The sequence below is a fragment of the Echinops telfairi genome, unplaced genomic scaffold, assembly GCF_000313985.2.
Source record: "Echinops telfairi isolate 266 unplaced genomic scaffold, ASM31398v2 ScPeMD7_7468;HRSCAF=8506_0, whole genome shotgun sequence".
Classification (NCBI taxonomy): domain Eukaryota; kingdom Metazoa; phylum Chordata; class Mammalia; order Afrosoricida; family Tenrecidae; genus Echinops; species Echinops telfairi.
The window spans coordinates 70315800-70329350 of NW_022111369.1; the positions used below are offsets into that span (position 1 = coordinate 70315800).

Below are 13551 nucleotides of genomic sequence, written 5' to 3' on the forward strand. Positions count from 1 at the left end.
TATATTGGCTAATATTTGGTGAGAGATCAATAAACAATTAATTGTGAGAAATTCAAAGTATAATTCATAGTCTTTACTTTTCTAAGTAGTTTCATCAATATCTTTGTTTTCCAAATAAAGACCAGTGTTTTCCAAACCATTTTGCTTAAACATCTTAATGAATAAAACACTTACCTTTCAATATCTATGGTTGTATAGTGGTTACACCTTGGGCTGCGAGCTGCATGGTCAGCGATTCAAAACCACCAGCAGCTCTGAGGGAGAAAGATTAGCTCTCTACTGTTGTAAACATTATAGTCTTGAAAACCACAAGGGGTCACTATGAGTCAGCAAAGACTCTATGGCACAGAGAAATGTATTCATAAAATAATTTCACCTCAAAGTTAGACCAAGCCATCCATGCCTCTCAGTTGTTGTTAAGGTGCCTTGGAGTTCATTCCAGCTCATAGCCACCCTGTGTATAACAGAACGAATCACAACCTGGATCTGCTCCATTTCACAATTGCTCTTTGATTGGAACTCATGGCTCCAGCCACTATGTCAATCCTTGTCAAGGGCCTTCCTCTTTTATGCTGCCCCTCATCTTGACCTAACATGATGTCTTTTTCCAGGAACTGGTCTTCCTGACAACATGTCCAAAGTGCATGAGACCAAGTCTCCCCATCCTTGCCTCGAAAACTTATTCTGGTTCTATTTTTCACAAGAGAGATTTGTTGTTTCTTCTGACAGCTCATGGTAATTTCAATATACTTTGCTGGCACCATAAATCAAATACACCAATTCTTCTTCCACGACCCCATCTAACTTGTATGTGCTTGTTAGATGACTGAAAATACCATGGTTTAGGTTAGGCACACCTTGGCCTTCAAAGTAAAATCCTGATTTTCAACACTGTAGAGAGGTATTGTGCAGCAGATTTACTCAATATAGTGCATCATTTGGTCTTTGACTGCTGTTTTCGTGAGCATTTGTTGTACATCTCAGCAAGACAAAATCCTCGACAACTTCAATATTTATCATGATGCTACCAATTGGTCCATTTCTGGTCTTCTTTACATTGAATTTTAATTCATACTTGAAAGCTACAATCTTTGATCTTCCTCAGCAAGTGCTTCAAGTCCTCCTTACTTTCAGCAAATAAGATTGTGTCACACACACATCACAGGTTGTTTATTAACCTGTGCCATCTTCCTCTTCACATAACCCAGTTTCTCTGATTATTTGTTCAGCATACAGATGGAATAAGTATGGTGAAAGGATACTATCTGAACCATACCTTTCCTTACTTTAAATCATGCAGTATTCCCTTGTTCTGTTAGCACAACTGCATCTTGATACAATACAAGTTCCTCATGACCACAACCAAATGTCCTGAAATTTCTATTCTTCTCAATGGTATCCATAGTGTATTATCATTCACATCCCTGAATGCTTTTGCATTAATAATAAAATACAAATAAGCACCTTTCTGGTATTCTCCATTTTCAACTGCGATTCATCTGCACTCTACAAGGCTATTCTTTGTTCCATGTCTTCTTCTGAATTCCCTGAAGCGCTGGCCACTCCCTGTCATTGTACTGCTCCAACTGTTGTTTGAAGCTGTACAGCAAAATTTTACTTGTATATTATATTAGTGATATTTTTCTATAATTTGAGTATACTGTTATGCCACCTTTGGAATTGGTACAGACATGGATTTCTTTTAGTCCATTGGCCATGTAGCTGTTTTCCAAATTTCATGCATAAACAAATGAGTGTTTCCAGTGCCTTATCAACTTGTTGAAATGTGTCAGTGGATACTCCATCAACATCTAGTTCCTTGGCTTGGATAATGCTTTCAGTGCAGCTTGAACTTCTTTCTCCAGAACCACTGGTTCTCTCATGTGCTACCTCCTGACATTGTTAAATGCCCACTAAGTCTTTTCAGTACAGTGAGTCTGTGTATTCTTTAAACTCTTTTTGATACTTTCTGCATCATCCAATATTTTGTTCATAGAATATTTAATATTTTCACTCGAGGTTTTCATTTTTTTCCTTGAGTCCATGGGATACTTAGAGTTTATGACAATTTGATAGTACCTGTGTGAAGGTCCGGTGGAGTCCAATCTGTCAATCAGTTGGTAGCCTGGTGTTGTTTCCTTGGGGTGTGACCTGGAGATGAGCCAGTCAGGGTGCGATGTAGCAACAATGAAAAATACAACTTTCCTCTAGTTCCTAAATGCTTCCTTTCCCCGGCCCCCCCTATTATGATCCAAATTCTACCTTGCAAGTCTGGCTAGACCAGAGGATGTACACTGGTACAGGTAGGAACTGGAAACCCAGGAAATCTAGGGCTGATGATCCATTCAGGACCAATGGTGGAAGTGGCGATACTGGGAGTGTAGAGGGAGAGTGGGTTGGAAAGGGGGAACCGGTTACAAGGATCTACACATAACCTCCTCCCTTGGGGATGAACAACAGAAAAGTGGGTGAAGGGAGACGTCGGATAGGACAAGATATGACAAAATAATAATTTATAAATTATTAAGGGCTCATGAGGGGGGGCGGGGAGGAAGGGGAAAAATGAGGAGCTATACTAGGGGCTTAAGTGGAGATCAAATGTTTTGAGAATGATAAGGGCAATGAATGTACAAATGTGCTTTACACAATTGATGTATGTATGGATTGTGATAAGAGTTGTATGAGCCCCTAATAAAACGATTAAAAAAAAGAGAGAGAGAGAAACTTGTAACTTCTCCCTCTCTCTCTGCCCCTTAGCTTTCTTGCTTGCTCGGACTCTCTGTCTGCACACAAGGGAAGCCCCATGTGAGCCACCAAACCCTAGAGCTGTTGATGCCCTGCCACACTTCCACTGACCTTGGACCTACATAACTGCATGAACCAGCCTGTGATCTTTCTGCATCTGGCTTCTCCTTTCTGCATCTTTGGCTTGCAGGTACATGAGTCTGAGAGGGTTTCAGCTAGACTTCAGTGAGACTTAAGTTGGACTGAGCTGGGTTCCCTTCTGGATATAAGAATACTTCTTGATATAAAGATCTTCCTTATACATATAAGAATATCACTGATTGTGTTTCTCTACACAGCTTAGCCTAATACAGTTCTTTCAAATGCAGATCTCTGAGTTACCTTACACCAATAATAATCTCTCTTCGTTTCCTACTTCTACACTTACTCCCCTCTAATCTCTGTACTGTACTTATTTGGCGCCTCTGCTCAAATCTTCAAACCATTCTCTAAGAACTACTCAGACTACAGCACCTCCTCCCTGGATCCCTCAACACCCCTTTTCCTTTTCACATCTCTTTTCACATGCTTCCTTTCCCCCATATCACATTTCACCTTCTAAAACATTATGAGGAATTACATTCTTGTCCAGTCAGGATTCATTTCTCTTACAATTCTTCTTCGAGTGGCATATGCCTCACTGATCGTGTGTTTAGCTTTGTCTAGTAAAATTGGAATGGGTGCGGTATAAGTAAAGACTTAAACCCTGATCTCTGGAACGTGCTATAACAAAGATGTCACTGGGTGTTACTTTTCCAAGAAAAACAAAATTCTGGGGAAGAGAGTACAATTATCAATAAGGACTCCAACTCGGTATGCCCAGAGATAATCAGCATCCTGAAGATGCAGGTGGAATAAACTACATTATTGTACACCACATAATCTCATAGTACTGTTTTGTGCAATATTGTTATAGAAATGATTGACTACTGTAAGTAGTATTTATATATTTTATTTCCTATCACTCTACTTCTGCTAGATACAGCCCGTATGTTTTGTTTATTTTGTATCCCAAATATCTAGAACCAAGAAAGGTACATAATAACTATTCAGTTATTAATTCTTAAATTAATTTATCTATTTTCTCAAGACTAGGTCTACTATTAGGATAGGAATCTTCATTCGTCTACATTAAATGAATATTTCTATTTTGAAGGGTATCAAAAATCCCAACAGAAATTATAATTATTATGATTTGTTATTATTTGAACATGTCAGCTTCTAAAATTCATTTTGTAGACAAAAGAATGAAAATAAACGAAAAAAATTATAAAAGGAAAAGAATGAGTAAAGATACTGATTAACCAACTATTAAGGAAGTTATTAAATATTGAAGCATCCTATAAGGTTATTCAGGATTCCTGATGGTGAGGTTACATGTTGAGATGTTAATCACAGAATCAGTAGGCCAAACCTACCAGATGCTCTGTAACAGAAAGATGAGGCTTTTGACTTTTGGTAACATGTGCACTCCTGAAAACCCACAAGTACTCTGTCTATAAGGTCACTATGAGTTAGAACTGACTCATTGGCAGTGAGTTTGATATTGTTATTTTTTAGAAGAAAGTTATTATTCTTGAAACACTGTGTGACACTGAGACATGAACGTGAAGAAATTCTAGAAAAGGATAATGTGTAACTGAGAATATTGACCTTGGATAAGAGTTGCTGATTTTTCTAATTCACATCCTTTGACTGTTACACACACACATTGGTAATAAGAAATCGTTAATTTTTAAAATTTCAGGACAAAAGTCTCTGACAGATGCTAACAGCCCAACATAACCTAAAAATAACTAAAAGTAGAATGAACTTTAATGACTCCTAGTCCAGGTTCATTTAATTGGATTCATGAAGAGTTGGTTATTTTGTCATCAATAATAAGAATATCAGTAAGAGGAATAATAGACAACCTATGTTCCATCTTTCCAAGTTTTGTGTGTTATTTATTGTGTGCCATGCAATTATTTTCCTAAGGTTGATCATTTTAGATCATATCTTAGTACAATGATATGGTTTACTACAAAATTATTACTTTCTAAATTGAAACTTGAAGATCCTGCTTGTTAATATAAATAGTATTGCTCCATTTAAAAGTTAATACAAGGTTGTAGAAGCCTCATCACTATAATTGTGACATGTTCTGTTTGCGTAGTCAGTTCTCTAAAAGTTATTCTGCTTCATCTACACCCTTCATCTCCATAAAAGAGGAAACCTTCACAAGCAACTCTTTCTTATAATTGCGGCATCTCATACACTTATTTTCTACATTACTTTAGCTATATGTGTTTTATGATTTTATAATGCTGCCATAGCAAAATTGCCACAGATTTCATGACTTAAACAAAACAAGTTTATTGTTTTAACATTTTGTTGGTCAGAAGTATATATGTATGTATACATATATGCATACATACATATACATGCATATATAGAGACTAAAATTACTGCTTCAAAAGATTGTATTTCTTTCCTGTTGCTCTTGTCTAGGCTAAAAGTGAATTTGTTTTCTTGTATCTTTGAAGCTTCTAGAGATCTTCCAGGGGTCCTGGTGTTGTAGTGAGTTATGTATTGGGCTGCTAACTACAAGTTTAGCCATTTTAAACCACCAGCAGTAGAAACATGAGATTTTCTAATCATGTAAAGATTTATAGTCTAGTAATATACCCTTAGAGTTCTTCTCTGTCCTGGAGGCCACGATGAGTGAGAATTGGCTTTATCGACCTGATTTTGGTTTTTTGTTGTGTTTTGTTTTGTTTTTAGGTATGGCATTCCACTTTTCTTACCTCCTGGCCCTCTTTTCCCAACTTCAACTTCAGCTATTTTAAACCTATTTGATTCTTCTTCCAGGATCACGTTTATCTCTAACTCAGTGCAAGGTTCTCAGTTTTTAAGGACTCGTGATTAAATTTAGAAGAGTTCTGGTGGCACTATGGGATAGGCAGTGAATTCCTAACCATAAGGGCTGTGCTTCAAACCCACTATCTAGTCTATAGGAGAAAAAGGAAACAATCTGCTCCAATAAAGAACTGCAGCCTTGGAAACCCTATCTAGGATCACTATGATTCGGAAGTAAATATCTTTCTTGTATTCTCTACTTTCAGCAAAGATCAATCTGACCACACATGTGATATCCCTGTTCAATGTCCTTTTCAGAATCGGGCCTGAACTTCTGGCAGCTCTTAGACAATGTCCGGCTGCAACTATTGTTTGGATGATTTTCACAAAATTTCACTTGCCTGTGTTATTGTTCTATAATTTGGGTGTTCTATTGGGTCACCTTTCTTTGGAAGGGGGGCAAATATAGATCCCTTCCAGTCAATTGACAAAGTGGTTTTATTCCAAATTTCCTGGCAAAGATTTTTAAGTGATTTCAGTGTTCATCAGCTTGCTTACCTGACTGTGCAAAGATATTTGACTCTGTGGATCATAACAAACCATGGATAGCCTTGAGGAAAATGGGAATTCCAAGATAGGACTCTTCATTGTGTTTTTGTGTAAATTGTACATAGATCGAGAGGTAGATTTGCAAACCGAACCAAGGAATATTGCATGGTTTAAAATCAGGAAAGGTGTGTGTTAAGGTTGTATCCTCTCACCATACTTATCTGTATGCAGAGCTAATAGCAATAGAAACTGGATTATATGAAGAAGAATGTGAAATCAGGATTGGAGGAAGGCTTCTTAACCACTTACAATGTGCTGAGTGAATGAAGGTTACTTGAAACACTTGCTGACGAAGATCAAGGATTGCAGCTCTTCAGCTCAATGTAAAGACAAAACTACTCACAATTGTACCAGTGATAAACAGAGGAATGTGTGAAGTTGTCAAGGATTTCATCTTCTTTGGATCCAAAATCAATGCTCCTGGAAGAAGCAGTACAGAGATCAAATTAGGAGTTGCAGAGAGTTAACCTGCTGCAAAAGACCCCTTTAAAATATTGAAAATCAAGGATGTTACTTTGATGACTCAGCGCAGGTTTTTTCCCCTCATTCAGCATCTCTTACATTCCTTTTCAGCCATCACAGGTATGAACAACCAAAGAGCAATGCAAGAATCAAAAGTTTCATTTCCCATACTCCTTTCTTCTTTCTTTTACAGACTCCCATACTTCCATGAGACTGGAACAATTGCACCAAATATAACTTATGATATCAACAGAAAAAAAATATCATCAAGACCATACATGACTTCCTCTGACAGCCCAAATAGAAAATTCACTCCAATGCACAGATATCAAGGGAATTCTTACATATTGTGACCCTTCTACACCAGCCCAAGACTGATTGCCACTGAAGTCAGATATGCCTCCATCTTCCTTACTTTCTTACAGTATTCTTATACGGACCATTACTTCCACAGTGCTTTATTCTCTGCATGGTTTTTCAATTTGTTGCAATGACAACATAGAAGTTGCGGACAATACTCATGTTTATGAGATGCCTTAAGCGAGCTAACAGTTGACAAAATGGTAGAGAGCACAGCATCTCTTTTCAGCTGTCCTGGCAAGCGTGTCTCTCTGAACCTCAGCCACTCAGCTGAATTAGTCCTTGGCCTTGGCCTTTTTCTGGGGCTAGGAAGCTTGATACTCTCCCTCATGACCTCAGCACTGCTCCACTCTTTTCTTTCATGGTCTCAGGGCGTCTGCATCTATTGCCTCTGCCACTTTCAGCAGAGATTTCACAACATATACTCCATATTGAGTTGTTCTCTCTTGGTGGTCTTTGGATTCTTCTTTCTTCTGAAGCAACTCACTCTTACATATCTAGTCAAGGGCCAAATAGATGCTCTCCCTCCATTAATGTTTCTCACACCCTATTTTCATTGCCTCCACTCAATAATTTGTTGGAAGATATGGATAGAAGAACTAGCCAAAGTAATTTCACTTCACCTCATATATCATGTTTGGTGAAGTACATGTTTAATCATTTAGAGGAAAATCTTGAATGAGATGAATTTATTCAGTGGTGATAACAATGGTTTCAAGCATTGGAGTGATTGTGGGGCTGGTATGAAACCAGGCAATGTTTCATCCCATTGTACAAAGGGATGCTTTGAGTCAGAACCTGACAGTACCTATCAAAACTATGCCAAATATTGGGTTTTGAGTGGACTTGGTTCCAGAGTTCTCAGAATTAGGATCCTTGCGATTGAAAAGCATTATCTTTGAGTGAAATGAAATGATCTTCTGAAAACTATTATTTTGTTTTGTCTCATTTTTCTCTTTCCCTTCCCTCTCTTCTGAGCCAGGCTTTGTAAATTGGAGAAGTGATATTTTTTCTTTCTCTTCTTCTTCCAAGATTCTTTCTTCATTTCCATGAGGTGACACCAATAAAAGGGGCATGTGGGATGTTTTTCCAAAATGATGTGATAGGTTTTTATTGTTCATGCAGTCTTGTGTTGAACTTGAAATGGTTTCCTCTTATCACTATATGGGTTTGGGTTAGAGAATGTAGAGAATAATTCTGATAGGATTATATGGTTTAGTATTGAATGATTTGTGACAAGGTTAACTTTGATTGTATAAACCTGGAAATGTAATGTGGAGATTATCATATTGATACCCCAGAGCATAAAAGAAGTCATGAAGAATCAGGAATGGTGTGGGCAGTGGGATGAGAGGGGGCATCGCACTGCTCTAAAGAAAGATGAGTCAGGAGTGGGGTACATTCTTTGGACCCCAAAAGAATTCTGTGATGAATCTCCTTGAGCCAGGAGACAGAATTGAGATACCAGAGGAGTGGCAGAGAATGAATAGAACAAAGGCAGTAGCAGGGGATCTAGAACCAAAATTATAACACAAAGTGATGGCCTTCCCAGGCCCCTAAGTGTGCAAAGTTGAGTACCTTCAAGCAAGAGGCTAGCTTTGGAGTGGGTGCCTCTGGCACTTAAATGGGGGAGTTATGTTTGCCAACTCAAGGACCTGGAGCTGAGCCCCTTCAGCTGAGGCTTATTTAAAGCACAGTGGAGTTGCTTTCGACATTTTTTAGCAGTACTACAAGACCTTTGTAACATTGCCAAACAGAAACCAAGGGAATTATATGCCTTTTCTGGGTCAGTTGATCTAATTATGTAGTCCTTTTCCTTTGTTTTTTAAAAAAATATGCTATTTTCAACAATATTTTATTTATATGTGCAAAAATAATATGACCTTCTAAATATTTTCAAAAGAGTTTTATACCTGCTTATATAAAATAGATTTGACCCTCTCCCAAATATTTCCAAATTTAATGAGAAACATGGTAATGGGAAAAATAGAGAAAAATAATATTTGGGTAGGGGTACTGCTTGTGTAGGGGGTTACAAGCTGGCTGTTTGGAGGCCACAATCCAGGTCAGAAGTTGGCCCCTGCTGGCTGTTTTTCTGCTCCTCTGAAGACTTACAGCCTTGGACACCCCTGTCCTGGGTCTGAGTCAAAATCAACTGATTGGCAATGAGTGAATAATATGGGGAAATCAGTGTCAAAAGATATCAAAGTCTTAGTATAAAAATAATTGTGATATGTATAGCTTGCAATAATTTAAACCGCTATATCATACATCTAAATTTCTATACAGTTTTTGTGTAAGAATAATGTATAAGGAACTTAGTGTATTCCTGCTGGATTTATCCATATTTGTAACCTGTGTCTCTCTATACTTCATCTGCAAAACACATTGCATGCATTTCTCTGGACTAGTGTGGAGTCCTCTGAAGCTCACCATCTGTTTGCTTATTCTCAATGCTGTGAGGTATATGGGAGTGCAAAGACACCTCAACAGCTGTGATATTTTTTATCAATAGTTTATCAATAAGCCATGTGTGCAAAGTGACAGTAGGGATGGCACAATCCTTCTATATTGAGCCAATATCTCCCCAGACTCCCTGGCGTTGAGTTGATTTTGAGCCGTAGCTTTCTTATATAGGGTTGCTAAGGCTGTAAAAATTGATGGGCGCAGACAGCCGTGTCTTTTTTCGGTGGACTGGCTGGTGCTTTACAATCACTGATCTTGCAGTCAGCAGCCCAGCCATTACCCAGCAGTGCCAACAGAGCTCCCGTTGGGTCAAAATACAACCTATGAAAATACTGCGCAATACGACTTTTCTTTATATCATCATTACAGAATATTAGTTAACTGGGTCAATAAAAATGTCAGAGCACACTAAATTCTAAATGCACATGTTAAGTGTAGCTTAACATGGTTCAATATTTTAAAATGTACATTTCATTATATTTTTATTCCAAAGAACTTTCTCAACATTAAATTATAGGATAACAGAACAACTGAAAATTTATGAACTACAATCTTTTCAATTACTCTACATTAACTTTCTAACCTTGAAGTTCATTGAGAGAAACTTAAGTACATATATTTCTCTATTTTGACATGTCATCTTAGTATCCATCTCAAAATTGTTGTTATGCTAATAAAAATACAGCTCTACAAAGCTCTGGCTGTGTGCCAATTATAGTGCTAAATTGTTTTTTAATCATCACTTCACTTGATTAGTTAGGTTATATGAGAGTAAATTACAAGAATTGCTACAAAATCATAGAGCAATTATAAAAATATCAAAATATGAGGCTACTTTTTTCTGAAATGCTTTCCATCTCTCTGACCCTTCCTCTAAGAATTATCCCCTCTCTGATTTACGTCACATCAAGATGACTCTTTTGGCATCTTTCAGAGACACAAATAATGTTGCTTTTAAATAGTCTTTTATTTTGGGGCACAAAGAAAGACTGAAAGCCTAAGGTCAGGAGTGTGGAGAGGAGGGAGTAAGGTTTGCAAAAAACATTCTTATAGGATAGCACTTCCTCATCTCAATACATGAGCAAATGCATTGTCATGATGAAGAAAAAACCTCTGCAGGGCAACTTTCACTCACTTTTTCCTCCCTGATACAGTTTCCAATAAGCCTCTGGTTGAATCCCATCTAACCATACACCTAGGTTGTGAGTAGCTTTGCTATCAGGCAGAATGCATCAGAAAGTGGATCATTGCGGATGCAAGTAGGTTAAAATTTCACACCTTATCATTTGATCTCCCCTTTGATCTATTTTAAATGTGTTCTAGTTTTTAATATGTTCTGTTTTCTTTTTGATGGAGATTTTTATCTATTTTCTTTGTTATTGTTTTCGTTTATTTTGTTGTTGTTTTTTGAATGCTTTTCTGTATATGAAATCTAAGATAAGTAAATCAGTAGAGACAGTAACTGGTCAATGATTCCTTAGTAGTAAGGCAAGGGAGGTTGGGGAGGAAAAGAGGAGCTAAGAAAGATGAGGACTAGAAGGGAAAAATGTTCTAAAGTGGATTGGGCTGATCATTGTATAACTATTTTTAATATGATTGAACTAGTGTGTGGTACTTAATAATCTGCTGTCAATTTGAGACTTAAGAGTGAAGGGGTGGAGTTTAGTCTGTCAATCAGGTCACAGCTTGAGGACCGCATTTGGAGATGCTAAGGAGATACATAGTTTGCTGGAGGCGGGGCACACACTCATTCCCTATGAGACATTACTGATGAGGAGCCTGATGGAGCAGCACTGATGCAGGCAAAGCCCTGAGAACTATAGGAGCCACGTGGAGCCCCATGCCAACACTGAGATGCTTATACCACCACTGGATGGATCCACAAGATTTCCCACCCACTGGCCTATGATCTTCCTGCATTTGGCATCATTGCATGTGTTTAATGACTCTGAAGAGGAATTTATAGATTGGTAGCAGACATATGGGTTAATATTGGACTTATGGACTTGATCTGGACTGGGAAGGGTAGTTTTCTTAATATTCAATTGCTGTTGTACATAAAGTTCTTTCCTATACACATATAAGTATGAATTTGTTTCTCTAGTTAATACAGACTAATACATAGTGAATTGTATGACAATAGAACTGTTAAAAATAACACAAACCAACAAAAAATTCATTATAAGAACTCTCCATGATCATCCTGTATCATTGAAGAAAACACTATCAATAGCAGCTATTGGGACTCTCTCCCCAAATTCTCTACAACTGAATAAACTGATCTTGTTTTCTAGACTGTAATTAGTTCAGCATGTCCCCTCAGACCCACTGCTGTGTTTGGACTTTGGAAGGCAACATCATGTGACTGAGACAAGTGTATTACTAAGGGAACTTGTTCAGTCATCCACTAATCTCAGAGACATGATTATCATATTGTGTTTGGAATATGCATATATGAACTAGAACTCTAGTTTTAATATATTTTTACTTTCATATTACTTTGATTACTTTGCATATGATGGAAATGTGGCTTCCACAAATAATCATACCTTTATTTCTACTTAATTGATAACAATGTCGACACATTGTAAAAATTGAAAATAATGTCCTGGAACAATTTGTATAGACATTGTTAAAGGGGACATTGAATAGCTTGCATAAAAGGCATACACCTACAACTAAAACACACTAAAATATTATTATTATTTTATTTCAAGAATACTATGGAAATCCAAAAGCAGAAATTGTATTCAATATGTAATTCTTTGAAAGATTACATAAAGTAAAATTTAAATGGGTATTTTTCATTAAAATTTACAGATAATATTATGAGTCCAGTATAATACTGTGGAAGTATCTTTACTACTGTCTAAGTGATTTACAGTTTTGTGATATATCTTCTATTGCTTCAGTAAAGCAAAGAAAGCAATTTCAATTTCAATTATTAAAATGATAACATTAGTTTTGGGCTGGAACCAAACAGAAAATCACTTTTGTCCATGGCATTAAAGTAACATTATCCATAGTATGAACTAGCATAGAACCAATATGGAGTCAAATGCAATGAAAATAAATAACATTATTTTTCTTGATATATTCTGAAATTTATGCCTCACTGAATTCAAAAGCAAACTCTACTTACCTGGGATTTTTAAACCATCTTCTCTGCTAAACTCTTAGCTTTGATTGAAAAAGAAAGCAAACCACTCATTTATTAGCCAGTCAGTCAGTTCTGTTGAGTTTGTAACATACGGAAGCATTGGACTACATCTGTGTTCGTTTGGTCTTATACTCTTTTCCCACTTTTTTCTCTTCTTTCATAAGGTAACTTAAATATATATAAAATATATACAATTGTGTATAAAATTTAAAGTGCCTTTTTTACACCTTAGCATTTCTGTATTTGGGATATATAAGAACATTGATGAAGGCTATAGGACAATTGGTGGCATTTTTTTTTCATCCTTAGTGTTTCTCTAGTTGTGATGTATACCATGCTCAGTATGATTAGCTATAAGCAAAATGTACTCTATACATACAATAAAGTATTGCCCTGTCGTTAGGAGAAATTAAATTCTAAAATATGCTATAACATGATTGAACCTTGAAAAATTAAATTGAAGTAAATAAGTGAGTCACAAAAGAACCATTAGGGGATGATCCCACTTGTATAAAATATCTAGATTCAGCTTATGGAGAGAGTGGTTTTCACTGGTCGTCAGAGGGAAAAGAGAGCCATTATTTAGAGGGCCCTGAATTTGTGTTAGGGATTATGGAAATGTATTTAAAGGATAGTGGTTATGATTGCACAACATGACTAACATTATTAGACACCTAATTATAGATGTAAAATGAACCCATTGGCTTTTAATTAATTCTGATTCACAGTAATCCTGTAGGGAGCCCCATAGGTCTTCTAAGACTGTAAATATTTATGGAAGCAGACAGTAAGATATTTCATCTCAGTAGTGCCTCTGAGATAGACCAGTGGCTTTTTTATTAGCCAAATACTATGCCATAAATATTGCAGAA

At 36.8% G+C, this 13551-nt stretch overlaps 1 pseudogene; it reads left to right on the top strand.

Moving 5' to 3' along the window:
• The window catches only part of LOC105978923, a 42763-nt pseudogene that overhangs the window by 28246 nt on the left and 966 nt on the right, over nt 1-13551 (top strand).